We start from the raw sequence: 26,403 nt of genomic DNA on the forward strand, positions 1-26,403 counted from the left end.
GTAGTATCTCTGAGAAATACAATTTTCTTTTTGGAAAAAGAGTACCTCAACAAATCTTTAGTAACTCTTCCCTTGTGCTCATCTTTGAGTACACTTATTTAAGAGCACTTCACACTCACTCTCTTTACTTTCTAATCTTTACAAAAATTCAACCAAACCATTCTATCCAATCTGCTCCTGATAACATCACCTAGTGCCTTTTATTTGGCAAATGTATAAGCCTTTTTTTTCAGCCATTTGACAATTATTTGATTACTCACGAATTTATATCTTCAATTCTCTTGACTTTGTGGATGGTCCTTCCTCCTGCGTTGTGTTCTATATTTAACACCTTTCCTTCGTCATTCATATCATCTCATCCTCCATGCATCACTGGCACGTTGGTCGTTTCCTAGGTGCTAGCGTAGCTACTGTGCTGCTTATGCTACATATATTCTTTCTGTGATTTTTGTCCTCTAGGATTCAGTTAGCAATCACCTAATTGTTAGTGATTTCTAAATATTTTATCAGATGCCTGGACCATTCTTTTTATCTTTAGATTCATTTATCCAACTGCCTGCTAGGTGAATCCATCTGGAGTCCCCATATGAACATTTCAGATACTGAACTGATAATTTCTTATTAAACTATTGGTTCTTTCTGTCCAACCAACTATCCAAGCTAGGAGCATGTCTCTCCCTTCTTTAAGTGCTAATCCCCAAATCTATTAGAAGATTCTGCAGATCTTATTTCTGGATGTCTTGCTCTCGCTTCTCTTCCACTTTGTTTTGTGTCTACCTCAACTGCTCTGGTTCAGCTCTAATCCTCTCACTTGATTTACTGCAACTTGTCCCTGACTCTGTCCTTGACTCCTCAAAGCATAAGTTCCTTATACTGCCAAGATGATCTATTGGAAATGAAAACCTGATCATAATGTAACCCTGAATAAAATCCTTTCAGAAGCCTCCTGTTGCCCATAGAATGTCTAAGCTCTTTACTATAATCGGCAAGAATCTCCAGCTTCTTGCTCTTTCCTTCCCCTCTAGCTTTGTCATTCCCCGTTAACCTCCCTGTATTACATTGGTTGTAGGTTCTTCCTCCCCACTCCAAACCCAGTAAACACAATGTTGTTTTCTACAGCTATTACCACCCCTCCTTTGAATGCCCTTATGTCTGGTCTTTCTTTGCTTAACTAACTCTACTCACTCCTGGTTACTCAATTTAAGTATCCTCTGAAGCCCTCCCACCCATTCAGAACTCTTGCAGGGTCATGGTCATCTCTGCACTGACCTTGCTTTATAATTGTATATATCTGCTCCTCCCAAAAGACCTTGAGTTGTTTTAAGTTAGGTATTAAGGTTTTGTTTGTTTTTAATTTTTTAAAAAGTGGTTGACTCCACCACCTATCATATTGCTCAATGAATTTTTAATTTATTTATATTGCAGATTTCTCAGCTCTTCACACATCTTTCTGATCTGTGTAGGAAATGTAACATTCCTGATGGAACTGGAAAATCAAGTTATAATAAGTGTGTTAATGGAGCTAATAGTATTTTCAAAAATCTGATTATCTAATAACCACAAGTTGTAAAATTCACCAGGTTAACAGTTTAATTCAAATAAGGAATTTTTTAGAAAATCACAGACATGATTTAAAAAATCTGATTTTTTTTTTTACACTTGGGTTAAAATCCTTATCAACTTTGAGCAGTGTGATAACATAAATGTCACACTTTGGTTCCCCATTATCTGAATCTGTGGGACACAGATAGAACAGGCTGTCATACATTGAGCAGTCTGACTCAGGAATCTCAGAGGCCTCAGCTTTGCAACTCTGGCTGTGACCCATGTCACTCTTTGGGGAGCCTCATTTTTCTTACCTACAAAACAAAGAAAATACCAGCCCTACCTAACGTCATTGATTTTATTTTAAAAATCTTATAATATTCTACAGTTTAAAATATTTTGAAAACTAAAAAGTGCCAGACACATAAAAAGTAGTATTCAGTTAAACATAGTCATTTAGCCTTTATGAGTTTATTTAATTTTTCTACATTAGATAATCACTAAGGGTCTTATACAAATGGAAAATTGCCAGATAACATTTAGAAACAGAACTCTAGCCTATTGTCCACAGTAACTAGCTTCGGAAGTCAACCTATGAGGTACTAGTCACACTTGCAGGGAGTAGACCCGTCTCTAGGAAATAATCCTAAAAGCTAAACAACCACCCATGTAAAAATTGATCTCAAACAGTCAAGACGTGAGTAACAACTTAGCTTCCCCAATTTTTGGCCCAGTTTCCAACTTAGGAACAACTGAGGAAAAGTAAATATACACCTTTAACCAATCACAGAGAATGCCCCATTTCTAGTGTGCTCACCTGCCACTTCCCCAAGTTAACAGTCCCCAATCAAGGTACACTTGAAGCCTTTTCATTGTTGCTGATAAATGAAAAACTTCAGACAAACTTAATTTAGCAGAGTTTATTTGAGAAAAAGAAAGGATTTGTTAATTGGGCAGCACCCTGAACAAGTAAAGGCTCAGAGATCTCTGCCGAGCAATCTGGTCAGGCAATATTTATAAAAAGAAAAAAGAAATAACATATAGAAATATCCTGATTGACTACAAGCCATCCTTCACCTTATTTGGACATGTTTTGACAGTTTGCAGTCTGTGATTGGCTGAAAACTTGGCTGCTATGATTGGCCAAGACTCAGCTACTTGTTACAATAATATACTCTTACGATAGGTTGTAGTTTATTTACATACTAAGTTAGGTTGCAATTCATTACATATGGAGGCAGTTTTAGGCCAAATTTATTTGAACATTTTTCCCCCATAAAGCCCTCCTACTCCTCTGCCTGCCTCTGAGTCTTTGCCAAATGCAAGCTCTGAATAAATAGCCTTTGCCTGTCTCTTTTGTTTGATCCTCATTTATTTCTACATTGCTATAGTCTCTTTCAGCTCTAAGATGCTATTCAGTTGTGTAAATACATGTCATGAAACACATTATATGAGATTAACTTAAATCAGGAGGGTAGTTCCATAACAGTCTCAGAAAGATTTCAGGGTTTTAAATGGGCCTGTATATAAACTTGTTTTAGTTATAATGAAATCAAGTATAAGAAGTCTAAATTTTTTTGGAATAAACATGTTTCAGAGATTTATTCATCATTAATGATGAAACAAGTAAGATAGTAAAGCTGGTCCAAAGAGCATTTGGAGGACCTAAGTATTTATAGACATTTTTAAAAGAATGTTAGAATAAAATTGCTAGGTTAGAAATAAAACTGGTTGTGGCTGGGCATGGTGGCTGAAGCCTGTAATCCCAGTGCTTTGGGAGGCAAAGGCAGGTGGATCACCTCAGGTCAGAAGATCCAGACCAGTCTGGCCTGCCCAACATGGGGAAACCCCATCTCTACTAAAAACACAAAAATTAGTTGGGTGTAGTGGCGGGTGTCTGTAATCCCAGCTACTTGGGAGGCTGGGGTATAAGAATCACTTGAACCCCGGAGGTGGAGGTTGCAGTGATCCAAGATTGAGCCACTGCACTCCAGCCTGGGCAACAGAGCAAGACTTTGTCAAAAAGAAAGAAAGAAGGAAGGAAGGAAGGAAGGAAGGAAGGAAGGAAGGAAGGAAGGAAGGAAGGAAGGAAGGAAGGAAGGAAGGAAGGAAGGAAGGAAGGAAGGAAGGAAGGAAGGAAGGAAGGAGGAAGGAAGGAAGGAAGGAAGGAAGGAAGGAAGGAAGGAAGGAAGGAAGGAAGAAGGAAGGAAGGAAGGAAGGAAGGAAGGCAGGAAGGAAGGAAGGAAGGAAGGAAGGAAGGAAGGAAGGAAGGAAGGAAGGAAGGAAGGAAGGAAGGAAGGAAGGAGGAAGGAAGGAAGGAAGGAAGGAAGGAAGGAAGGAAGGAAGGAAGGAAGGAAGGAAGGGAAGGAAGGAAGGAAGGAAGGAAGGAAGGAAGGAAGGAAGGAAGGAAGGAAGGAAGGAAGGAAGGAAGGAAGGAAAGAAAGAAGGAAGGAAGGGGAAATAAAATTGGTTAATGCCCTTAAGGCAATACCATTACAACCTTTAGAGTCATCTTTCTACCAAATAGAAATAATTTGCATCTCTAGTTGGGGGCAGGAGGAGGGCATTTGGATGGTAATCAGTACTCTGCAGAAAAAAATAAAGCATGGAAAAATAATTGAAAGCAGGGACCAGGTTCAATGTCTCACACCTGTGATCCCAGCACTTTGGGAGGCCAAAACAGGAGGATCATTTGACCTCAGGAGTTCCAAATCAGTCTGGACAACATAGCGAGACACTGTCTCTACAAAGAAGGTAAAATTAGCTGGGCATGGTGGTGCAAGTTTGTAGTCCCAGCTACTTGGGAAGGTGAAGTAGGAGGATTGCTTGAGCCTTGGGAGGTCAAGGCTGCAGTGAGCCGAGATTGTGCCACTGCAATCGAGGCTGGGAAACAGACTGAGACCATGTCTCAGATAACAATAATACTAATAATTGAAATCAGGAGCTCAAACAAGTATTCGTACATCCAAGTTTATAGTAGCATTATTCACAAGACAGAAGCAACCGAAGCGTCCATCGATGACTGGGTCAACACAACGTGGTACAGGCATACAGTGGGGTATTATTCAGCCTTACAAAAAAAGGAACATCTGGAACATGCTAGCATAAGGGTTTATTGCTACTGGAAGGACATTATCCTAAATAAAATAAGCCAGTCACAGCAAACCACCATGGCATGTGTCTACCTATATAACAAATCTGCACATTCTGCACATGTATGCCATAAAGTATAATTAAAATAAATTAAAAAACTATATTAAAATATACCATAATATAAAAAGTGCTATTTTAACCATAATTTCTTATAAAAATATAGTTAAATACATATAACATAAAATTTCCCATCTTAGCTATTTTTAAGTGCATAGTTCACTAGTGCAAAGTGCATTCATTTTGTTGTATAATCAATCTGCAGGGCTCTTTTTGTCTGGCAAAACTGAAGGTCTATACCTATTTAATAATAACTCCTCATTTCCTCCTCCCTTTGACCCCTGGCAACCACTCCTCTACTTTCTGTCTCTAAGAATTTGACTATATTAGGTAACTCATGTAAGTGGAATTATACAGTATTTGTCTTTTTGAGAAGTCAAAATATTTTAAAGGCAATACATTCCCGCCTAATAATTAAAGTAAGATAATTTAACCAACACTTATTTTTCAGTGTCCTGAGACAAATGGAATAAAACCAGTATCAGAAAATAACATTATAAACTATTCCCAAGCTGTTTATTCACAGCTTCAAAGAAAGTGTAACTCTAGCTTCCAAACGTCACAGCCTCAAAGCCTAACGACCCATCTGCTTCAGCCCACCTGCTCTTCCAGATTTTAAACAAACCAGGGAGTGTCACTTAGGTCTCCAGCCTCAATTAAATAAAAGCCTACAGCTTTGGAAAGGAATTTCGTGTGTGTATGTGTTTTCTCTTCTTCTTTGTTTTCAAGTCCCAGAGGTTAGTCTTCAGTAAATTTTGGCAGGCATATTTAGAGAAACTTGAACAAAAGGATTAAAGAAATGGTACTACTCAGACCTGTGTCTGTATACCTTAATGTCTGCCTCCTAAATAGAAAGCAGAGCTAAAAATTCTGTAAGAAAATCATAAATGTATTATTGAGAATTTTATTTGGGAATAAATCTGTTCTTCGTGTGTGTGTGCGTGTGTGTGCAGCTGTGTGTATTCGAGAACTGCTTCCTAACTAAGGTGTTTTCTAATTCAAATAAATACAAAAATCTTCAAAATAGCTGTTGAAAAGAGACTAATTGAAAGCAGACAATTAGACTCTTGTAATATATAATATGTAAATAAGATATATTGAAAACTCAAGGAAACCTATTCAGAGGAAAAGGACATATTTATCCATATCCATATATCTCAATGTCTTTTTAAAGTTTGTTGAAAACAAAATTGATTTTAGTAACATAAACTCTCTGGAACAAAATCAATCTTACATACTGTGGTAAAGCTTTATGTGGAATCTGAGTTATTTTGAGTGTTCACAGTTACAGCCCCAGCATGTAGCTCACAGTGCCAACCACATAGAACGCACCTATCCTCTATGTAGTGAATGAATGAGTGAATGTTGACTATCGTTCTAAAATCTAATTCTCACATTGAAATCTGAATTTGAATTAAATTTATTACAAAAATGGATGTATTATTATACTTGTATTTCAGACTGCATGTTTTGTATATCATTGTCTTAAATTTGTTACAGTGTTTAAATCAAAGAAGGAAACAGAAGAAAGGTAAGACCAGGAGCAATTTGTCTTTGAACAAACATTCCCTCCAAGATTCTAATCCATCACACCTCATGCAGCTAACCCTGAAGTTTCCCATTTCCTGCCTCTCTATGCTGTCTGTGGGTCTACTTCTGTCTCTCTGGCTTCTTCCCTGTCTCTCTCCCTCTCCATATGTGCCCTGGATCCTGGGCCACCTAGAAAGACTTGGTTTCCTGGGTCTAATGGATTTTACCATTAGGTCTGACCCCATACATTAGTGGGTTTTACCAGAATCTCTCATTCGCTCTGCCTCATCAACATTGATTCACTCAGTAACAAACGAGTACTGAAGATTCTTATAAATCCTCACCACCTAAAGATCTCTTTTAGGCTCTAGGAAGAAAACAATATAGCATGAATGAGCCTTTGCACATGACTGCCTGGGTGGGGGCACAACTTGTTAAAACTGGCAGCACTGTTGCCTCTCCAAACTTGCTCCTTTTCTAGCTAAAAAGTCATGGTCTTCAGAGCCAGACAAACTTCCACTTTGCATTTTGCCCATGCCATGTATTTGCTACTTAACCTTAGTCAAGGTTCCTGAACCTCAATCTCCATATCTGTAAACAAAGATAATAATTGCTGTTACTGTCTTCCTGTGAAGATTAAACAAGATAATGCATTTAAAGTTCCTTACACAGCAATGCTAATAATCATTTTTTCTCCTACTGTTTTTCTTAGCGAAGTAGATACCCTTCTTACAGGTTCGCTATGGAGATACTTGGCAATCATCTATACTGTCATCCCTAGCATGGAGAGTACCCACAACTTAGCAGTCTTGGGATCTGGACAGGAAACAGAAGCATATAATACTTTTCCACACTTTTCCCTAACCACCATCATGACTCTATTCTTGTCTTCACTTTTCTTCTTTGTATTAAGGCAAAAGCCCCTACCTGCCTGTCTCCTGTCATGATCCATTTCTGTTTATTTTCCAGTGAAATTACTTCCTGATTCCCCAAGGCCCTTAGAACCAAGATCCAATGCTTTGCGTTAAGACATCAGGCCCTTTTGTAAACTAGTTTCTGGCAGCTCTCAACATTTCTTTTCCATTACCTATTTTAATTGAGATGATGAGTTGTTTTCTTGATATTTGCTCTTTCTTCAGCCTTACACACCTCTCCTCCAAAGCAAAATGATGAGCTAATTAGCCAGGTCTTGTTTGGGAATACTTAACTTGAGTGTTATCATTCAAGGAAGGCTTCTCCTGATTCCTTTTCCTAGTTCGAGTTAAAGCTGTGAGTAAAGGGTTAATATCAGGCTTGGGCTGCCCTAAAGAAAGTGACTTCGGAGCCTGCCATATTGTAGTACTTTCGCCTTGGCAATTGCAGTAACACGAAGTGTAGTATTGCACCTGTCCTATTTATTGTAAGCCCTGATCTGTTGGTCTGTACCTGGACAGGTGGACTAGTAGGTGGCATGGGGACCAAGGACAATGTGACAAAAATAATAAAAGATTTGTGGGGAGCCAAGGCTGCAGTTTCTTTGGATCAAGGTGACATGTGGATGCCTTGGTTTTAATTCCAGCAGTCATAAGCCCTTGGTACAATAGCTGTGTATATGGTAGCTGCTGGGGGTACCTATGAGGTACAGAACCAAACTACATTTCTGCAACCTAGAGAAACATGGTATTACATTAAAACTTTGTGTCATTGCTGGGCCACCCTATGCCTTCCATGGCACATGTCTTGTGCTCTGATGTGACATGTCACTGGCATCACTTATCACTCCCAGTTGTTGATTTATATATCTTGTTGGCCCCACTGTATCACAAGCTTTAGACTAAAGATTATATCTTTCACATTGGTACTCAGTATCTAATAGAGTCATCAGTGAGAATTGAAGGGATGGGATGAATAACTGCATGCCTGCTTCATCCAGGATAATAGCTTATTACTGTTTGCTTCTGGCTCTAATCCCATCCCTGGCTCATACGCACCTCTCCAAAGTCTCCCTGCACATGAGCCATGCATAGCAAGCATAAACCAATAGCCCTCAATAACTGGAGAACATGAGTTAGTTGCTGTTGTCAAAATTGTCTTTTCTTAAGCCATAAATGTTTCCACAATTACCACTTATTATTAATAGGACATAAAAAACAAGCAATTTGCCTGAAAAAATGAGTTTTATTTGGAAATATGAACAGTCACATCATTTACTTGGGAAAATTTAGGATTCTATTCTCCTTTTATTTATTTATTTATTTTTGCAATATTTAAAGGGAATCAACTGTCATTCATTTAATTGCTTCTATGAACATGTAGATGACTCAGATGATTTACATAAAAAGTTTTTATATGTGTGGTCCATGACTGCTGTTTTATTATTATTATTATTATTATTATTAGTTTTTTGATGGAGTTTCACTCTTATCACCCAGGCTGGAGTTCAATGGTGCGATCTTGGTTCACTGCAACCTCCATCTCTCGGGTTCAAGCAACTCTCCTGCCTCAGCCTTCCTAGTAGCTGGGATTACAGGTGCCCACCTCCACACCAACTTTTTTATTTTTTTAGTAGAGATGGGGTTTCACCATGTTGACCAGGCTGGTCTCAAACTCCTGACCTCAAGAGATCCACCTGCCTTGGCCTCCCAAAGTGCTGGGACTACAGGCATGAGCCACTGATGTGATTTTTGAAATGTCACAATCTCACATAGAGATCACTTGGTTTCAAAATATAGGCTCTGATTGTGCCTTTAAGAGGCCAAAGTTCTGTTGCTGATGAGCAATTGAGCTTCCTGTAGACATAAAGAATGCTTCCAAGTTGTTACTTCATATTGGCATAATCAACAGGATCAAAGATACTGCATGCTACTCCAACTGCTGAACAATGAGAATAGGAAGTGATCGAGGCAGATTAATTAAGCAGAAAAGACAACACATTTAAAGCACTAAAGGAGGCACTGAACTAAGCTGCATTATCAGATGGGTATTAAATTCAGTCATCAAATTTTCGAACTGAAACAGCCCTTGGAAATCACCACTTGTAACAACAGCTCACTCAAGGTAAGGTGTGTGTTTGTAATTACTGAGATGGTTGTCCTGCCTCTCAGAGGATAACTCCAGGGAAGACCAAGGTTTCCTACCCCATGGGAAAACTTGGCTCAATTTTGAATATCTTTAATTTCTAGAAAGCTCTTACACAGAGCTCATGTTGACTTTCTTTCCAGTACCACCATTTGTTAGTTGTTGGTACTCCCTATACAAATCTAGAACTCTCACTCTACCAGTCATCCTGACCTATATTCTAATTGAATATCACAGAGTATTTTAAACTGTGGTTTCTGGAGCTGATTAGAGCCAGACAGACAGAGAGGTTTACCTACAAGCCCAGGCAAGTGTTATGACTCCATCCTCCAAGTCTCTAAGGAAAAGAGGGCAAAGGCCCTGGGCCTCCACCACAGAAGAGCATGGAGGAGCGGGGGCATTTTTTTATATTTCATTATTCTTTCTCTCTTGTGTAAACTCTGTTATTTAGGGTCAGCTATGTCAATTCTTACATCCAAGGGAAGCCTTCTCTTCAAATATATATAGAGAAAGAACAACAGCTCAGTCATTTGGAGATTCCATGGTTTTAAATACAGTTGGAAAGAAAGCCCAGGTTTGTGTTTATGAAGGCACACAAGATAAAATGATGGTTTACACACAGATGGGGCACACTGAATCAAGTGGAATATGCAAAAAACCCTAATCACTTTATGGGTATAAGAACAGCAGAGAGAGCCTTCACACAACTTGTCCAAGATCGCGCAAACAGCATTTAGCAAAGACCTGATAAACAAACAGGTTTTTATCTTTATCAGAGATTATTCAACAGAGTTTACACAAGAGAGAAAGAATAATGAAATATACAGCATTCCCCCTGCTCTGCCATGCTGTTTCATGGTGGAGGCACAGGGCCTTTGCCCTCTTTTCCTTAGAAACTTAGAGGATGGGCCAGGTGCAGTGGCTCACTCCTGTAATCCCAGCACTTTGGGAGGCCGAGGTGGGCGGATCACGAGGTCAGGAGATCGAGACCATCCTGGGTAATGCGGTGAAACCCCGTCTCTACTAAAAAAAAAATACAAAAACTAGCTGGGCGTAGTGGTGGGCGCCTGTAGTCCCAGCTACTCGGGAGGCTGAGGCAGGAGAATGGCGTAAACCCGGGAGGCGGAGCTTGCAGTGAGCCAAGATTGTGCCACTGCACTCCAGCCTGGGCAACAGATCCAGACTCCGTCTCAAAACAAAAACAAAAACAAAAAAAAACAAAAAAAAAAACAAAAAAAAAAGAAACTTAGAGGACAGAGAAATAGCAGTGCAACGAGAAGCCCCCAGCACTTGCCTCAGCTTGTAGGTAAATTTCTCTGGCTAACTGGCTCTAATCAGCTCCGGAAACCACCGTTTTAACAGACACTGTGACATTCAATTAGAATACAGGTCATGGTGACTGGGAAAGTGAGAGTTCTAGATTTGTATCAGGAATACCTATACCAGGCAGTGTTCACCTCTCACTGTAACACAGGGGAACACACACACACTCACTTATACACAACAGTTCTCCATAAAACAGTTGCAAATAATAACAAATTTTCATAGTGTGGAATAATAAATAGAATTTTCAAGACCATGCCTGGCCTTTAAAAGCTGTCCACCAAACATCCAGATGATGGAATTATTCATCTTTTTTAATCAGGATACATGAGGATTGTAGAGATATTGCCACCAAATTATTTCTACCTAAAACATCCCGCGTTAATAGTATATATCAGATATTTGCATATTTCAGTAACACTTTCTTTGAGAAATTCTAGTATTGCGGGGCAATTTGCTCAGAGAACTCAGTCTATCTTTTCATTTATGTTTGTACTATGGAAGTCAAGAGACTAGCCGTATGCTGATCAAATCCCTTTGTCCTTCTCTCTGGGCATCTAGTTAAGCCATGTTTATGAGCATTCTTGCAGCCAGGGAGAGCTGTATAACCGAGGTCTAGCCATCAGAATGTAGGCGGAAATGACATATGCTACTTCCAGGTCTGGGCATCAAATGTCCTATAAAATCCTCATCCTTTTGCTTTCTTCTGCCGGCTGGAATTTTTTTGACATTTTAGAGGTTATCAAACCCACTAGATGGACACTTCCCGATAACCTGGCAGAGCAGCCCATCTTTCACTGAATTCACTAATCGGTTGCCACCTTGCCTGTGACAAAAATCACAGCCTGTGACATAACCCAGAAATAAGTCATATTCCAGTACACTGCTGAGGTTTTGGAATTGTTTACAATAGCAGTTGGACTATTCTCTAGATGTAACTCTTAATTCTAATTATAAATTCATGTAGCACTCAGCTTCTGCTCAACTCCTCATACAGATTTTAACAGATATTATTTCTCATTTTCTCTTCTGTAAAACGCTGCCTAAATATTAGATCCTTGTGTTTCTAATGAACAGAACATTTTTATTGGTATACTGACAGAAAAACTAAGAGACGGAGAAATTAGGTTGACAAATACAGTTCAAAAATCCAGTATGTGAGGCTTTTGTTAGCTCTAGTTGTAATAAAATGCCTTTATAAAACTCATACTCTTTACTGAGTATTGAATAGATATTTTAAATACTCTGGCTTTAGTAAATATGCGCCAAGTGTAAAAGTAGTTGAATCTCTAGCATGATCATTCATTTGAACAGCTTACATATATTTTATTTATATTAATTTGAATGAGGCTAGTGCCAACCAAATTTTTTTCAAATATTTTTCATTCAAAATAGTAGCAAAACCCCCAAATCTGTAAGAAATAGTTTAAAAAATAGATAATTTTAAAATGTTCATAAATGAAATATTAACCATTCTTAACATACATAATTTAGATATAAATCAGATATACTTAGGAATAAATAAGAATGAATTAAAATATTTTCCCAGAAATACAAAAACCATAAAACATCCTGACTTGGGGTTGAGATGATCTGTAGTTCATTCTCAGCTCAGTTCCATAAAATCTTTGGGAATCTGAGGAAACAACTCTTACTGAGCCTTGGTTTTCTCAGATACAATCATAGATTTGAAACAAAGTGTAAGAATTTTCCTAAGTCTAAAATCGTATACTTCTATGATATCCACATTTTAGAAAAAACCAAAACAGTTCATGAGGCTTTGACAATATTAGTTCTGTTTTAAAATACACCTGCACTTTACATGCAGTAGACATAGACAGAGAGTGTCTACGTTCTTCTTCTTATGGTCTTCAATTAAACTAAACTATATGTAGTTTAATTTCATTTTCCTTCCTACTACCCTCCCCCAATCAAATCACAATGGTCTATATAATCAATGAAGAAAGTGAGACATTAGAAACATTAATGATGTGTTTTTAATGTTTTCCCCTGCCTGTTATTAAAAAAAAAAAGTTAATGTTTGCTAGTTACTACTGGAAAGTCAGGAATGCAGTTCTACATGAGGTCTTATAACAGCAGCAGCACCAACACTGTTATTAGAGCTACCACATATTAAGTGGCTACTATGGGTCAGATGCTTCACTAGACTTCTTACAAATATTATTTCCAGTTTTTACTGGGATGGTTAATTTTAGGTGTCAATTTGATTGGATGGAAGGATGCCTGGATAGCTCATAAAGTATTGTTTCTGGGTGTGTCTGTGAGGGTGTTGCCAGAGCAGATTGGCGTTTGAGTCAGTGGACTGGGAGAGAAAGACCCACCCTCAATGTGGTCTAACCAGCTGCCAGCAGGGGTGGAATAAAGCAGGTGGAATAAGCTTGCTTGATGAGTCTTCTGGCTTTCATCTTTCTCTGGTTTGGGTGCTTCCTGCTCTTGGATATCAGACTCCAGGTTCTTCGGCCTTTGGACTCTTGGACTTGCAACAGTGGTTTTCTGGGGGCTCTTGGGCCTTTAGCCATAGACTAAAGCCTGCACTGTAGGCTTCCCTGCTTTTGAAACTTTTGGACTTGGACTGAGACATAACTGACTTCCTTGCTCCTCAGCTTGCAGTCAGCGTAACGTGAGACTTCACCTCTTGATTGTGTGAGTCAATTCTCCCGAATAAATTCCCTCTCATATGTACAAATATCCTACTAGTTCTGTCCCTCTGGAGAACCCTGACTAATACACTTACCTAGCCCTTCTAGGCTTCACTGTGAAGCAAAACTTGGGGTCCTGTTGACTGGGAAAACTCACTGTTATGGACTGAATATCTGAGCTCCACCCCCTCCCCAATTTATATGTTGAAGTTCTAGACTGACATGTGATGTTATCACCCACATTGGGTGTGATATCCGAAGGCGGGGCCTCTAGGAGGTAATTAGGTTTAGATGAGGTTGTGAGGGTGAGGCCTCCATGATGAGATTAGTGCCTTTATCAGAAGAGGAAGAGACAACAGAGCTTTCTCTGTCTGCCAGGTGAGGATACAGCAAGAAGGTGGCTATCTCTAACCTTAGGAGAGAGTCCTCACCAGTATTTGAATCTCTTGGCACTTTGAACTTCCCAGCCTCTAGAACTGCAAGAAATAAATGTCTGTTGTTTAAACCACCCACTTAATGGTATTCTGTTATGGTAGCCTGAGCAAACTAAAACACTCACCAAGGAAAACTCACCAAGGGTCTCAATGGTTGTGTAAGCTCCCCAGTGCCAGTCAGAAGTGGGTGACAGGAGGAACCAGGACATGAATGCAAGTCTGTATGAATGAGCGGCCTTTGCAGAGAGGCTTCCCTTTGTTTTGCTTTCTTTTGTTTGGGATATTTTAAGGAGGATTACTTATGTTATTAAAAACAACAGAATTTTATTTTTAGAAAATTTGAAGATTATATAAACAGGAAGAGTGGCATAATGAGATGTGGGAAATGGAAATCTAGACAGCACATCTTATACACAACTCATCTCCTGAGACACTTCAATAGACAGTCATAAAGAAGCCTGTAGTAGTTTTCAGATAGGACACATACTAGATCAGTACTCCTGAACAGTATCGGGTTATCCAAACCATAGTTACCAAGATATATTTATTGGTAACATTGAAACGAGCCAGAAAACAAAGAATGTGACTTTTCTAAAACTGACTTTAGCAATTTACTCTGAAATTTTTTTGGATTGATTTTTCACAAAAGACAAGTGAGGAAAAGTGTATGTGTGTGTGTGTGTGTGTGTACACACACACACACACATATATATATATATATACTTATGTTCAACTAATGGTAAAAGGTATTACCTTTACTGTATCTGTCTAGACATTTTACACGCCAGGCACTGTGACCTGGAAGAATAGAACAGTGAACTAAAACACCATGACCTCTGCCTGAATAGAACTCCTAATGTAAGGTAGAGAGAAAATAATTACATAAACTTATATGGAATTAGAGCTCTGATAAGAGCTACAAGAAGAGATAATAGATATAATGAAAAGATATAATAGATTTTTTTTAAGTAGAGAAGTCTAGAAATCTTGATTAAATAGTGATTCAAAAATGGCAAAAGGGAGGGTGAGGGTGGATTAGATTAGTTTTGTGGGCGGAGGGAAATATTTGTGCAATGCCCATGGCAAGTTGGAAGAGGTGAAGATCTGCGTAGCTGGAGTGGAGAGAGAAAGGGATAAAAGGCACTAACTGAGGGTGAAGAGACAGAGCTGGTCAGATATACAGGGCCTCCTTCTGAAAAGAATTTCATTGCTCAGTTTGAGAGCAAAGAAAAGCAGTTTAATGTTTATGTAGGGATACATGGAAAACAAATGCACACATGATTAAGATTTGTAAAAGATCACTCTGGTTGCAGTACAGAGGAGGAATTAAGGCTCTAATCTTAAAAGTTTTCCTCTGAGAAGGGAAATGTCTGGAAACTAGGGGTTTTGATGGTTGATTCCAGACTTTCCGTAACACAGTAATGTAGATCCCATAGCCTATATTTGATTTCTGTCTACCACACATTTTCAAAATTTTCTTCCTGCCCCATTCTCTTCCTTTGTGCATCCCAAAGCCAACCAGCTTGCTGAAACCTTGAAGTCCATAAATTAAGCTTTTGATATAAGCTAAAGGCAAATTCTACGTGGCATAAATATTCTACAACTGTCAATGGAGAATAGATGTTCTTAACAAAATGGTTCTGTAGCTAACTTTTGAAAAGGCTTGGTTAAACAGAGTTAAACAGAAAGGCTTGCTATTAAGATTTCTTCAAGTCTTTAATGAATTATTAGGCATTGCATGTTTAGAAGGCTTATATAATGTTGAGATTCCTTAATTTTATTCTCTAGGGTGATTCCCATCCCCCCATTCCAAGAACAACTCCAAAAGATATCTTGTTACACAGAATGCACTTTGAAAACTATGAATAGATGGCCTACTGACAGCTTGTTGCTGGCAGAGATGGGGCTGAAATTCGGAATATCTATCCCATTCTATACTATCCCATAGTTTTGGGAAAAAACTAAACCCTGGTGTATAACAGAAGTTTTCAATTATTTACATGTATTTACTATTTCCTTCTATCTACACTCTCTCTGGAATGTTATGAAGACAGAATTTTGACTCCCCTTAAAATTCACACATTCAAGTCCTAATCCCACAATGTGACAGTATTTGGACATAGGCCCTTTAACCAGGTAATGAAGGGTGAATATGGGCACAAAGGTGGGGCTCAAATCCCATAGGTCTGGTGTTCTTACAAGAAGAGAGACCCGAGGTATGCATCCACAGGGAGTAAAGGTCACATGAGCACCCAAAAAGAAGGTGGCCATCTGCATGCCAAGGAGAGAAGCCTCAAGAGAGACCGAATCTGCCAACACCTTGATCTTGGACTCCAGAACTGTGAGAAAGTAAGTATCTGTTTACCCCACCCAGTCCTTATTTTGACATAGTAGCCTAAGGAGACCACTACACCAACTGTACATGAAATCTTAATCTAATTCTACCACTTTCTAGATTTTATTTGGGGTAGGAAGAAATTTGAAGACATGAATGGAGGACAATGAATGTTTCCTAAGAACTATGAGGCGACTACACAATCTTCGTTTTACTGATGAAGAAACCAACACACAATGAGGTTATACGACTTACCCATTAACACCTGCTTGGTGAACAATAAAGCTGAGGTGTGATTCCCAATTTATCTGAATTTAAATATAGTATTGGCTGCAGTTTACCACATGCTTTCTGGATTCCCATTTCTTCATTTTTAAAGTGTCGATATCTTACTACATTAAAGCACTTCTAAGGACCTCTTCCAAATGTCAAATATTATGCTATTAACACTTTAATATCGTGGAGTTTTACATCTTTTATTTGGGGCAGATTTAAATAAAGAAAGTACCACCTGTAGCTCTGGGCAACCAGTGTCCCTGCCCTGAGTACTGCACTTTGGAGGTTCTCACTCTGATTCTCATCCTGTTACCTCTCAACATGGGACAAGAAGTCCAGGAAGCCAAGAATCTGTGCCCATCTAGAGCCTCTATCCTCTTTTCCAGACCTCTCGATACGCAGCCTGGACCCAAGAACTCTGCATTGCTGGTCCCAAGCTGGCTTCCGGGTCCTGGGCTGCCTTCTCTCCTTGGGTTTGTCCTACCAAAAGCTGATGCTGAATGTGCTATGTGCACATCTAGGCTTAACAAATAGCGAGAGGAAAGCTGTTTGCAGGGTCGGTGAACAAGACAGGCAGGACGAAAAGTAAGGGCCTCTATTTATGTTCTTACAATAGGCCTCATAAGTAGGTAGGCTCATGTAAAAAAAGTATGAATGGCATCACACGGGACTGGAGTTGATTGTAGCTTACTCTCTTGGATCCATTCTATCCTTGGTTTGTTCATTCAGATTGCAAGTGTTATAATGCCTATACTTTTCCAGAAGACTTAAAGATTTAAAATGATGTAGTAGCTGTTCTCTGATTTTAGTAGGTTTCCAATCTAGTAGGAGAGATGACATATCTTACAGGCATTGTGAGTCAATTAAAGAATTTTGAGCAAGAATATGACAAGAAGTAAAGGCAGTGATCTGTATGGTGGATTGGAACAGCCATAGTTTAGAAGGTGAGGTTTCAGGACAGTGTGATTACAATGGCCCACTGACAGAAGGAATGAAAAGAGAAGACACAAAGAGAAGTGGGCACAGGAACAAGGCTGGAATATAGAGGGAGAGAACAGTCCAGGGTGACATTTGGACTAGGGAATGGTGCCACATCTTTGCTACCTTCCTCCCTTCCCTAGTCACATTTATTCACATGCATGGTGTTGTAGTTCAGGACTAAGAATAAGGCAAAAGTGATCCAAATCACAGATCCTCCTTTCCAGAAAGTCACTGTGTGGTAGAGAACAAGGACATGGACACATAAAAAATAAGCAAGTTAAAGCCCAGAAATGTCAGCCTGACAAAATAGCACAGCAAATACTTTTTAAAAAAATTAAAAGATGGAGAGAAATAATGGTTCAGGGACTATGATCAGTTCAGCCTGTTTCTGAAAGGAAGGCTGTATATTAGAAAGAATGAGACCTGAATTTACATAGAAAAGAAGTAACAAATTGAATGTTTTCAGTGGCAGGCTACAGAGTTTGTATTTATTTTCAAGGAGCAGGATATGATGATGTCATCAGTTTTAAAGGAAGATTCACCCAAGAGAGGTGTGTGAGAGGCACCAGAAGGAAGATGTGAGAATGATTATCCCAGGTCACAGGCTCATTATCAGTGCTGCCTTATCTCTGGGCATGTGAAATCTACAGACATCCAGATGTCACCACCTCAACATTAGAATGCCATCAACTTCTAAAATATTGTTTTCAACGTATTGTACAGACCTAGTTTTAAACATGCAGAAATATACAACATTTAGTAGTGTATCTTTTTATAAACAACTAGTGTTTGAATCCAGTGCCACAGAATTTGTGGCTATCTACCAGATGAAGATCATTTTATTGGGATTCCAAAATCTACCAACTGTTCAATGAAAAGATAATCATTTTTTTGTTAACCAACCGCATTGTCTGGTCTTAATCTGATGTCAAGATTTAGTGAGAGAAATACCAGACAAGGTTATATTGAGAATTCATTAAATAACGACTCTGAACCCTGAGTCAATTCTCTGCATATTAAAAATGGAACATAATTATAGAAAGTGTCCTTATTGTTCCACAGCCCTTTTTACTTCAAAATAGTACATAAAAATGCAAATGTCTCCCTATAATTTACCACATTAAATATGTATGCCCACAGTTCTCTAAGGCCCCTGTAATGGCAATGGTATGCTTTTAGTCCTTTTCCATTTAAGACCTGACAGTACTTCAGCTCATTTTATTCCCTCTGAATTCAGTTCTTCACGGTTCTTTTGATAGAGAAACCACTGATAAAAATCTCCTAGAGGGAAAGATAGAATTCTACAGTGTTGACCAAACAGGATTTTAAGGTTATAAAATCTTTATAACCTGGGTCAGATACAAATTTTGACTTAGGATGTTTTAAGATGTCTTTATCTTTTGATAAATTCCAAAATCATGTGCCAAAGTTATAGAAGACTTGCTGCTAGAGTCAGTCTTAAATAGGACACAACGCAGCAAATTAACATAAAGCTAACAACCTAAAAAAGAATACTCTTGAAGAAAGGAGGCCACAGGACTCAAACATATGTCATTTTAGATTGGTTCTCCTTTCTACTGCCCCCATCATAGTAATGTTGAATAGACTGGCTTAGTACAAAGATCTCTGGATCTAACTCCCGGAAAACTTGACCTCGGTAATGGTTTTGCCATCATCTGTGTGTCACTGCGTACATTTTCTTACTTTCTCTGCCTCTGTGTATCCATTGCTCAAATAAGCGATTTAGGCCATACCATCTCTGAAATGCCTTCTGGATCTTAAAATCTATGGGAAAAAAATAAATGAAAGGGCCAAGATGTAAAATTATATACATTGTTTTCTCAGTTTAAAGTGAAATAGGATTCATGTGAGCCATAAAACATGACAAGAAATGATGTTTGATGAGAAGTATCCCCCTACTAAAGTCCAATATTCTTAAAACTACAAAACTGGCCTGTTTCAAGGAGATTTTCTAATTAATGATACCTTACAATAGAACAGAAGAAGGGTGGCTTCACATACAAAATATCCTTAGGTGCTGCCAGCAGTGTGAACAATCAGACAGCCAAAATACAGAAGAAATGATGCCAAGCTCTAGGAAAAGCAACAATGGTATATACAGAATGAAGAAACCATGCCTATAATTTGAGTGGCCCTTTTATGAGATATTCAAGATAATTTGGCTTTACAAGAGGAATCTGAATCTCTGATTACTAAAGCCATGGCAAGAAAGTAGACCAATTATCTATTGGATGCAAGGAATTCAAATTAACTTTTCCTTCTATAGGAAAAGAAAATGTGAAACTCTATCAATGCCTCTACCATTTCTGTTTTCATGTATTTTTTTAAGTGGTGATGTCAGAATAACCCTTTGAACAACAGGATAGAAAGAGAATGACTGAAAAGTCAAAGCAATACTCTGTGAATAGACATTTTATAGGTTGGGAAGATGTAATGTAGAACATTTTTACGTATTCTCAACACTAAGTTAATATGCATAGGAAATTACTATTAGGCATTTGTGGAACAAAATCGAAGTTCTTGTGGCATGGGTTATTACCACGTTTTATTAGAAATGGCCTAGATGTTGTTGGAGAAAATAAAGTTGGTACTAATAATGTAGTGCATAAGTTTATACCAGCAATTTGGAAACCAAGTGCAGAAAGTTCACACCTCTGGACACTTTGATCTGGGGAGTCCCAGTCATAGCACTGCACAGCCACAACATTGTACAGAATTGTCTTTGGGGTTATGAGCCCCTGGGTACCAGTTCAGACTTAGCCCTAATTAAATCTGAGGCTTTGGGCAAATCACTTTCCCCTTCTGAGCCTCTATTTGCTTAACTGTAAATGAGGCATTTAGACTCAATGGTCTTCTACAAGGATTCTATTAAGTACCAGAATGAATTGTATATTAGATGCTCCTGTTCTTGACTGCATATTAGAAATCAGAGCTTTAAAAATTATTCATGCTTGGGCCACAATTAAAACCAGGATTAAGAGACGCTGTTTTATATTATGGAAAGTTTTTAGCAACACTTAACATAATTTTGGTTATTAATTCTGTAGACTGGCTAGATCCTGTGATTCCACTGTTTTCTCTATTTTAAAATGAAAGTATTTTATTTGTCCTGTTTGCCCCAAGAGAAAGAAGAGTAGAAGTAAATAAATAATTAGGAGCTAATCCATTTTATATGTATTAGAATTCCTTGGGAGAAAACATGTTACAGGTAGAAAAGGAAGATGTTTGACTACTCCAAGTTTGAAGATGATTGCCATCATTTATTTATTTACATTATGATTATTCTCCAACTTCATAAATAAGGAAAAATTTGGCTACCAAATCAAGAACAAGCACAACCAACCAGTGATTAGGTGGCTGAGAATTTGTTATTAAATTCTGATTTTTTACTTAGCTACTTCAGATAGGCAGCTCTATAAATGAAAAGATAACCAGCAGATTAAGAAAGATAATCAACTCTTTTGCATCAACTGACAAACAATCATTAGGAGGTTAAAAAGTCACTGATCTAAGACATCCAGAAGGCATCATATTTGACACTTCACAGTATTATGTGTCTTCTATGACTATAATTTTTTTTAAAACAGGATAAGAGTTCCCACTTTTAATTTTTGAAGGAAAGACAAGCTTTTCCACTCTTAGGTGGGAGTGTGTGGGTAGCTGAATATATGCACAGGTGCAATCAACTTTAATTAAGACTCAAATCATTCTAACAGGCAGATGGAAAAATGCCTCTATCTTTAAAAGAATCAGAGGCATTCAGGCACTAAAAATATTAATGCATGGGAAGAAAAATACCATTTCCATTCTTCCTAAAAGACATAATTCTGAAAATACATTCATGAATGTTTCTGAAGCAAACACTAAATGCTAAGAGGAACAATTCCTCCATTACAAAGGCTAATGAGAATATTTAATTTCTATCAAAGTAAATGCAAAACTTGGTATTGCTGGAATCACAGTTACTAATACATATTTGGGGGAGATAAATATGTCATAGCTATTAAAATTTCATTTAAAAATTAAGGCAGTAATGGTAACCCTTTTAGGGTTATTATAACTGATGGCCATAGCACTGAATGTATCAGTACTGTATATTTTGCTGACTTATTTACTGATTCTCTCAATAAATACGGTTATAGAGAGTAATAGTGTTTGGGAATCATTAGCAGCCAGTATGAAATTTGTCATAGTATTCCTGGGGGAAAATATACATATAAATGTGGAGGAGAGATATTGTTTAGGGAAAGCCAATTAACTAGATTTGATATTTTTCCTCCAAAATGACATTTTAAGTGGAGTTAGTTAAGAAGATCAAGTAAAACCATAGGCAAAACAAATAGAAATATATTTAAATATTGATCTCTTAGCAATATTTAGAGGGCATGTATGAGAACTGGAGCTCTGTTTCAGATTGTGCTTTTTCATAATATTATGGTTTTGCCCAAGTAATTGAACCTCTTTGGATTTCAGTTTGCCTGTGATATCAGGGAGTTAAATATGATTATTTCTAAGGACCAGCACATAGTTATTGAGCCCTAGGTGTAACGCATGATTTAAGGATGGAGAATAGGGAATCACTGATCTTATTCTCCAGGCGTTCACATTAAAGCCAAAAAATGAAACGTACAAAACTTCTTTCTTTGGTAATTTTATGTGGCAATACCATTTCCACCTCATTATGTTTCCTATGTTTTCAGTTTTTTTAGGTTAGATGTCTGCCATCTGCTCCTCTGAATGAACTCAGGTTATCCTCTTTTCTTCACACTCTTTCACATCCACACACATCCAAAATGCATGTATGAACTGTTTACTCGCAAAATACCTTGGGAATTGTGGTGTTTACTTTTTATTTTTTGTGAATTAAATGAAAAAAATAGAACTTGGCTTAGATGTTATTCCTTATTTCTGATGTTACTGATATATTTTATTGCTGCTGTATCTTGTTTCACAAATTATCTGGTAACAGACTTCTTTGTGGCAAAATCAATCTGAGTAAAAAATGATGGTCTCAGGGGGTCTCAATATCCATTGTTTTGGATTAAGCTCATCAGCTTAATCAGAAAAAGTGACAAATGAAAGAAAAAGAGAAGGAATAGGAGAAGAATGAAGAGGGAGCATATTTGCAATACAAGATTCTTCAGATAAGGTTATGATTAAGCCTCAAACAAAACTATCTTCTGAGTGTCACTAGAAACAGTTCACTGGAGTGGGTGCCAGGATGCCCAGGTCTTTGTGAGCTTCAGAACCTAAAAAATTACTGAGACACGGGCCAGAAGAACCAGAATGGAGCAATGTGGAGGGAAAGAAGAAGGAAAATAAAATGCCTTTCTAAAATGCTCAGTTCTGGAATCGCTTAGAACCCTGAAGGAGGAGGTTGCACTGAGCTGATATCGCATTACTGAACTCCAGCGGGTTGACAGAGCGAGACTCTGTCTCAAAATAAAAATAAAAATAAAATAAAATGCTCAGTTCTGAATCTGTCTTCTTTACTATCTACAGCTTTGTTAAAAATATACTTGACTGTCACATCTTCACTTAGAAAATACTCTCTCCATTATTAATGTATCTGTGATCCTCATTTGAATTCTTGATTTTATTTTCTGAGATTTCAAAATAAACATGAAATGCCTGGCACAGAGTAAGTGCTCCATAAACATTTATTGAATGAATGAAAGACTGAATGGATGCATAAACATGGATAAAATGTTTATATATTAATACCATTAAAAAGAATAAAATACTTAGGCATAAATGTAACCAAGAAAGTAAAAGACTTATACACTGGAAACTTTAAAACATTGCTGAAAAAAATTTCAATAAATGAAAAGACATCTCAACTTAATATTTTTACGATGTCAATACTATGCAAAGCAATATATCTAGTCAATGCAATCCCTAAAAAAAAAAAAATCCCAATAACATTATTTTTTTGCAGAAATAAAAACATCCATCCTAAAATTCATATGAAATGTCATGGGACCTCAAATAGCCAAACAATCTTGAAAAAGAACAAAGTTGGAGGTCTCACATGTCCTGATTTCAAAACTTGCTACAAAACAGTAACCAAAACAGTGTAGCACTGGCATAAGACAGACCAATGGAATAAAATAGTTAGCCCATAAATAAACTTTATATATATGGTCAAATGATTTTCACCAAGTGCCAAGATCATTCACTGGAATAAGGATGGTCTTTTCAACAAACTAGGTTTGGAAAACTGAATATCCATATGTGAAAGAATGAAGTAGAACTCTTACCTTACACCACATATAAAAATTAACCCAAAATGTATCAAAGACCTAAATGTAAAAACTAAAACTATAAAACTCCCCCCAAAAATGCAGGGGAAACATTCATGACATTGTGAGAGAGGAGAAAGTAAGAAACTGGTCAAGCAGGCAGTTAGGGCAGCTCCTTGGTAAACTCTTTCAAACAAAGAACAGCCTCAAAGTAAAACTGCAGGCCCCAGATAAGAAAAAGTCTGCATCTGTGAATGGAAACGCTCATTCTGTGAACCCAAATAAACAAATCCCATCCTTTTTAGGACCTATTTCTCTCTTCTTGACATGGCTTTGTCTCTCACTTTTCACCTATTTTACATATGCCTACCTCTCTGTAATTGGCCATAGGCTAAGTCTTCATTTACATAGGGTAAATCATCACTTCAGCCCCTGATTGGTCCCAGGTGAAACCTTCACCTTTACCTCCAATTGGTTCTCCAAGACGGCCCATAGACTAATCAGCACATTCCTCCCCTTCCAGTCCACAAAAACCCAGACTGAGTCCCATAGCTGGCAACCATCTTTTTGGCCCCCTCTTCACTGCAGAGAGCCTTCCTCTTTTGCATAATAAACTTTCGCTCCAAACTCAACCTTGGTGTCCATGCTTCTTAATTTTCTTGGTCATGAGACAAAGAAATCCTGGTAATAACTCAGACAACAAGGCTGCATTTGGATGACAATAACTTCTTGAATATAACAACACAAGCACAGGCAACAACAGTCAAAGTAGAGAAATTTAAAACTTTTGTGCATCAAAGGACACTCTCAGCAGAGTGAAAAGGCAACCCATGGAATGGCAGAAAATATTTCCAAACCATATTATATCTGATAAGGGATTAATATACAGATTATATAAAGAACTTCTACAACTAAACAACAAAAAGAAATCAAATAACCCAATGAATAAAAGGGCAAAGTATTTGGATAGATATTTATCTGAAGGAGGCATATAAATGGCCAATAAGCATGTGAAAAGATGCTCAACATTACTAATCATAAGGGAAGTAAAAATCAAAACCAAAAGAAATGCCACTTCATACACATTAGGATTGGTATTTAAAAAATAAAACAAAACAAAATAACAAATGTTGGCCAGGATGTAGAAAAATTAGAACTTTTGTGCATTGCTGGTGGGAATAAAAAATTAAACAGCTGCTATGGAAAACAGTATGTAGGTTTCTCAAAAACTTAAACAGAGTCTGGGTATGGTGGTCCACGCTTATAATCCCAGCACTTTGGGAGGCCAAGGTGGATGGATCATGAGGTCAAGAGATTGATACCCAAGGTCAAGAGATCCAGACCTTTCTGGCCAGCATGGTGAAACCCCATCTCTACTAAAAATACAAAAATTAGCTGGTCGTGGTGGCACATGCCTGTAGTCCCAGCTACTCAGGAGACTGAGACAGGATAATCGCTTCAACCCAGGAGGTGGAGGTTGCAGTGAGCCAAGATCGCATCACTGCCCTACAGCTTTGTGACAGCAAGACTCCATCTCAATAGAAAACAAAAAACAAAAAACAAATAAACAAAAAACCAGAGAAGTACTATCTACATGATTCAACAGTTCTACATCTGGATATTTCTCAAGAATAGAAAGTGAGATCTCAAACAGATTATCATATACCACCCATGTCCATCACATATTTTGTATTACTCAAAATAGCCAAGAGGTAGAAACAACCCAAATATCCTTCAATGGATGCATGAATAAATGCAATGTGGTTATTTCCCTAAAATGGAATATTATTCTGCCTTAAAAAAATGAAATCCTGCAATATGCATGGATGAAACTTGAGGACATTCTAAATGAAATAAGCCAGTAACTGAAGGATAAATATTGTATAATTCCACTTATATCAGCTACCTACAATAGTTGAAATATTCAAGACAAAGTAGAATGGTGGGAAGAGAGGATGGGGAATTATTGTTTAATGAGATGGAGTTTTAGTTGGGAAGGATGAAAGTTCTTGAGATGGATAGTGGTGATGATTGTGATACTGATGCTTGTGAAACTGCCATTGCAAAACTGTTAACTGAGACAGTAAAGGAGAGCTGAACTAACCAACTGCATCTTGCTTCTAACCTTCAAGCTGTCCTTGTTCATTCCTAAGTGTAAGATGAACTAACTTTGGCAGGAGCTTAGTTTATAGTTTAAAACAAAGATGATAACAGCCCTTTTCCAAAACAACCCCCTTCTTGCCTGGGGACTAGACTGCCTTTGTAGGACTAACAAATTACCCAAAAGATTAGAAATTATGGTATAGGAGTCATGCAGCTGGAGGCTACAAGATTCTGACCCTTCCCAAATTGTTCTTGGGGATAACATCACTATTGTAAAGCCTAAGATCATTTCTTGAGATATTTTGCAGATCTCACACTTGATGGATCAGCTGGCACCACCCAGATCAATAAACTGGCTCATTTGATCTTGTGGCCTCCACTTAGGAGCTCACTCAGCACAAGACAATTTCAACTCCCTATGATTTCATCTTCGACCTAACCAGTCAGCACTGTTGACTCACTGGCTGCCCACCACCCACCAAATTATCCTTAAAAATCCCTATCCCTGAATGCTTGGAGAGACTGATCTAAGTACTAATAAAACTCTATTCTCCTACACAGCTGGCTCTGCATTAATTATTCTTTCTCTGTTGCAATTCCCCTGTCTTGATAAATAGGCTCTGTCTAGGCAGTGGGCACCATGAACCCGTTGAGCTGTTACAGTTGCACAACAGTATGACTGCATT

At 37.9% G+C, this 26,403-nt stretch overlaps 1 protein-coding gene across 1 annotated transcript in view; it reads right to left on the minus strand.

Moving 5' to 3' along the window:
- The window catches only part of NYAP2 (neuronal tyrosine-phosphorylated phosphoinositide-3-kinase adaptor 2), a 294,179-nt gene that overhangs the window by 74,835 nt on the left and 192,941 nt on the right, over nucleotides 1-26,403 (minus strand). The window lies entirely within an intron of this gene.

This window comes from Rhinopithecus roxellana, chromosome 14 (genome assembly GCF_007565055.1).
Source record: "Rhinopithecus roxellana isolate Shanxi Qingling chromosome 14, ASM756505v1, whole genome shotgun sequence".
NCBI classification, from domain to species: Eukaryota; Metazoa; Chordata; class Mammalia; order Primates; family Cercopithecidae; genus Rhinopithecus; species Rhinopithecus roxellana.